Here is a 5607-nt window from a genome sequence, read left to right as displayed (position 1 = left end):
CGTCGTTAAAGATCGAGCCTCGGCCGGCTATAAATATCCACGGCAGGCTCCGTCGTTAAAGATCGAGAGCCTGACCGGCTATAAATATCCGCGGCGACGAGCTCCGTCGTTAAAGATCGGCCGGGAGGTATAAATATACGAGCTCCGTCGTTAAAGATCGAGAGACGGTCCGGCGTCTATAAACCCTCTGGCCGGGAAACCGGGAGACGAGCCGACGTCTATAAATCCCCGAGCAGAAGACCGACGAGCTCCGTCGTTAAAGATCGAGAGTCGGTCCGGCGACTATAAATACCCCGGGCGGACGAACGAGTACAAGAGTAAGAAACCGCGGAAACCAAAGGTACCAAAACATTTAGGCCCACTCGGGGATCAGGTGTTAGTCTTTCAAAACTTGCTAGATACAAGCGAGTAGGCCCTCCCGCTCGGACTTTCTTTAATGGGTTAAGTTAAACAGCCGCTTGACGAAGAACACTTGGAGCATGACTGACTCTGAGCATAAGCGTTAAGCAAACAGAAGAATATTATGAGTAATAACCAGGAAGACGCAAGCAAAGATAAATTGCATTAGAGGGAAAGCATGCCGAAACGGCAAGTACAAAGAGTTGTACTGGACATGAAAAACACAAAAACAAGACAGGCAACACTCCTCACTCGGGGTCTTCAAAGTTAAAAAAGGCGTCCGGGATATCATCTATCATGGCCGCCAAGTCAGAGGCGGGAATGTGCATTCCCGCAGGAAGGTGGCCACCCTTCTTCAAGTACGCCATGGTGACCTGGACCGCCTCGGCGAAAGTTGAGGAGACGTTGCCGCCGAATTTTGCGCCGAACCGTTCCGAGCGAAGGTATTCTTGGCGCGCTGCTGCTAAGTGACTCGGCTCGCCCTCCTTATATTTTTTGAGCACCGCCCGGGAGGCGGTTAAGGAATCTTGGACTGCCTTCAAGTCCATCTCAGCCTTTGTGCGTTCAGCCGAACGGACCTCCCGCTCGGCGTTCAGCTGGGCCTCTAGATCCTGGGATCGCTGATCTAGCGCACGGACATCTACTTTCATCTTGTCCAGATCAGCTATCGCTTGCTTCTTCCGGGCAGTAGCGCGTTTGGCATCCGCCTCGCGCTTCTTGACTTGGCCCTCTAGCCGAGCCACCTCTGTAGATAGGTCTTCTTCTGCTCGGCCTCGAGGGCTTGTTTCTCCCGCTCGGTCGTGGGACCTCCAGACACTTGAGTTTTTCCAGAGATCCTCCAACTCGGCTAGCCGATGGCGCTCAGCCCAACGCTATAAGGAAATAATAAAATCGGGAACAAGCGGTAGCATGGCGGGAAGAAAAATGAGCGTACAGGTGGCTGCTGCATGTTGTTATCGCCCGTTGCTTGGGCGTCATGAGAACCACACAGGGCGTCCTCGAAGAGCTTGGCAAGCGGACCCGTCGGGTTATTTCGTGAGCAGGGCTCGATGGCGATCGACAGACGATGATATTCCTCGAGTGGGAATCGGAGGGTGGTGATGGTGGGTGGCGGTGGCGCTTCTTCGATCATGCTGGCGAGGACTCCCCTATGGTGGAAGTTTCGCCCAACCGGCGTGGCGGCAACGAGTCCGTGGAGGAGAGCCGGAGGTGTCTGTGGTGAGGCCAGGGGTCCCGATCCACGACGGCGTGTGATGCGGCGGCGACCCGTCGGCGCTGTGGCTCGTCCTCCGGGTCGTGAGCTGGAGTCTCTTGACGTTTTCGCGAACTTCCGGTGGTGGATCCCGACCTAAGGGACTCCCTCGGCGGGGCGAAGCGAGATCGCCTCAACCTCCGTTAGGCGGATGATGTAACTTTCGGTGATGCGCCCCCTCTCTGCATCTGCGGGCGGTGGGTATGAGACCCCTTCGTGAGCTCTTTTTGGTGGCGCCTCAATTTCCACGACCTTCAATTTCGGATGGTCGGTAGCCTTGGAGCGCCACATGACTTGAAGAAATTAAAATCAGTTAGACAAAAGGTGAAAAAAGTAAAGAGTCCTTACCCATGCGGTAGGGGAGGTTGGCCCGAACGGAGATAATCTAAAAATATACAACACTCCTTGAGAAGCAACTGGTCGATTTTGTATCGTTGACCGGACAACTAGTTTGCCGCATGAAGGTAGGCTGGACTGCTTTTCATCTTGTCCAGGTCTGCCATTTGGTTCTGAATGCTGGCCGCTCGGGAAGTCGTATGTAGAAGAAGAACTCCTTCCAGTGCTTGTTGGAGGTCGGCATATTATCAAAAAATTTAAAGCCTATTCTACTTTGGAAAATAAAAGTGCCCAACTCAGATTGTTTGGGGTAGAAGAAGAAGTGGAATATTTTGGGGTCAAGAGGGATACTGTGCAGCTTAAAGAGGACGACCACCCCGCTCAGCAGCCTAAAGAAATTCGGCACAAGTTGGCCGAGCAGGATGCGAAAATAATTACAAACCTCTAAAATAAAGGGATGGGTAGGAAATCTAAGGCCGCCCTGGAATTGGTCTAGAAAAAAACAAATGGTGCCGATCGGGGGGTCATGGGGCCGGTCAGTCGGGTCGGCTATAACTATTTCATGGTTATCAGGAATCCCATACGTCCGAACAAGGCGCCGAGCACCCTCCTCATCAAATCGACTCTCCATGGTCAGGTACCAAGGGCCATGAACACCAACAGCGGGTTCGGAGGAGCTTGCCATCTCGAAGAAGCAGAAAGATAGCAAGATATCGAAGGAATGGGAACAAAAGAGGCAAAACAAGTTGGGAAGACCTTGTAAACGAAGGGAGAAGACTCACTGAGAAGGAAACGGACGGTAAGGATCACTAGAGAAACAGGAACTGGATCGTCGGAGGTCACGGCAGAGGAAGAGGCAGAAGGACAACGCGCAAGCGAATATGCGGCGAAGGAAGGAGACGGAGGCTTTATACTGCTGAGGTCGGTCGGCCTCCGCCGTCGGATGCAGGTCACGGGAGACAAGGTCATCATCTAACTGTCCATTTCAAAGCAATCGGCGTCCCATCGTACGGATCATCACCGCCACGCAAGAGGAGCCACGTGGCGCTCTGTCACCAGGTGCAATTAAGGCGCCCATACCGCGCATGCTTCGGCTTAATGGAGAGGATTTGCGTGATTTTCGAGAAGATTTAGACAAGCAAACATCCACGTTGAGCGACAAGACAACCAAAATGAAGAGGCGGTGAATTTGGCGAAGGCGAACGGCCCGGGATATTATAAGCTACGGGGCGGCGGCCGCTCGAACACATAGTCGATCGGTCGGACTCACGCCTCCTTGACTAGACTTGAAGGAAGGCAAGTGATCGGCGATAAGAATGGGGATCCACTTCCGAAGGGTCTCGGCTTGAGGGCGGATGGAGGGCGACTAAGCGGTTAATGGCAGCGGTAGTAGGTCAGCGGAACCAAAGATAACCAGTCATGGGTGGGGTTTCAGCAAGCGGGAGAACCGAATGGCGGCGGGCGTCTGCCGGGACCGAAGGCGGCGGGTGGTCCGTTCGGCCAGGATAAGGGCGAGGGTACGAAGGTTAGCCGAGCGGCCTATTCGTTTGGCTCAGGATATGAGATGTCAATAACGGCATGTCTGATGATTATGCCATACACAAGAGTGCACGATGGAGGATCTTGCCGTCACATCATGGAAAGGTTGATACAGTAGCAGTATGGCCTCATGGATGTCTTTCTGACAGACCCATATCTGGGCATGGTCCTTCTGACAGACCCATACCTGGGCATGGTCGAAAGCAGGTGGTTGCTTTGATTGGCGCGCCCAGGCTTCTTCGAGAGATCTATATAAGGTCTCCATTTCTTCACCGGAGGTATGCAAGTCTTCATCTTGAGGCCACCTTTTTGTTATTCCTCGCCTGACTTGAGCGTCGGAGGGCCGTCGCCGGGACACCCCTCCCGGCTTGGTTTTGCTGCAGGTTCGCCGGAGCACTCGAGGATCCAGCAGGGAGCGCCACGTGCCCAGTGTCCGTTGACTCCTGGTTCGGACAGGATCAAGAAGTATAAAGCAACAAATTATTTAAGTTTGTGGTGACATGGTGCGATGTTCCACTATCAAGCAACCATATGGGGGTGTCAGTTATCTTAAGAGAAGCAAAGTTAGCACATGGTTGCCATGGTGAAGTAGGATGTGGAGTATATGATTGTGTTGTTGTTGAAGCCAATGAGGGTTGAAAATGACAAGTCAAAAAAGAGAGCACTATTTGGTAGTGTGTCCTTGAGCACCACATCCTTAGGAATACCCAAGATATGGGCGAGGTGGAGGTCGATCATTGGGCGAGCATTGGATTATTGTCTTTGACAGTGAACAACCATTGTGGAAGGGAGCCAATAGGGAGGAGATGACCGCAAAGATTGATTGTTGCATTGATTGATAGGATTAGCAATGGCCGGGAAAGGTGATTCCACGAGCATTAACAACATCGATGGTCGGAAAGGATTGCCATTAATTTCTTCAATGGAGATAGGTATTTCACGAGCATCAATTGCATTTATAATTTCATTGTATTCCTCCCCAAGGCTATCAAGGATCTTATCAAAGAGATATTCATCACTAACAGGTTTTTCAAGAAGTGCATTTTTGTCGACCTATTTTTTTATGAATTTCATATACTTAGAGATCGTCTTGGATCCCTTAACATAATTTTTCGATTGGTCCTAGATTTGTTTGATGTTGTCATGGGATGGTTTTGCATAGGTATTAACCAAAGTGGTCCAAGCCTCTCAAGAGGTAGTAGTGTGGGCAACAAGAGGTTGGTGTTAGTTAGAGCCCTAGAGCCAATCATATGATGATTGTTGTATGGACTCATTGTATCATATTCCTATGTATATAAATGTTTTTTTTGTTATTATACTTACTTGTATTGGTGCCAAATAACTAAGTATAATAGCGTCCTTGAGTAGAAGTTTTTATCTATATCAATCGATTGGTTGAATTAATAGTGAGATGATATAGAGAACACTACTCTTAATCATTCCTAGTCAAGTATTAACATTCAGGGACAATGTTAATGCGACAAGACTAGCATGTAGGTCAACTTGATGACTTGATCTCACAAGTTATGGATATAGAGATAACAAGTTGACACATGGGTATACATTGGAGAATGTATACTGAATGACCCGCCATGAGAAAGTGTCATGGATCGTTATATGAGTGTCATATACTTTCTCATGTGGTTATTAGTATGACTAATAGTCCTTGGACCTGAAGTCACCATGGCTCCCTACATAAGGAGTTGCATACTTTGGCTTCGTCAAACGTCACCCGTAACTGGGTGGACTATAAAGGCGATTACTAGGTATGTAACAAATTATGCGGAGGGATGTGAGTGATGTAGATGAGATCTATCCCTCCTATATAACGGGAGTGATATCGTTATTCTTGATAGAGTGAGACCACTAACTGTATGATCATGCCCAAATGAGTCAATATAAGATATTGAACTCATTTGATTATAGTGAGTCTACTTGGAGTTCAAGATTTAGATTGATCAGAGGATGACACCGTCTATGCCTCAAATTGATCAATCTAAATGTCAAGGATAGAAGGACATTGTCATATATTGTAAAGAGTCACAATTAATAGTCACAAGGTGATGTTGGATCTCAACATT

The sequence above is a fragment of the Zingiber officinale genome, chromosome 7B (genome assembly GCF_018446385.1).
Source record: "Zingiber officinale cultivar Zhangliang chromosome 7B, Zo_v1.1, whole genome shotgun sequence".
Lineage (NCBI taxonomy): Eukaryota > Viridiplantae > Streptophyta > Magnoliopsida > Zingiberales > Zingiberaceae > Zingiber > Zingiber officinale.
Note: the sequence above shows the minus strand (reverse complement) of the source record.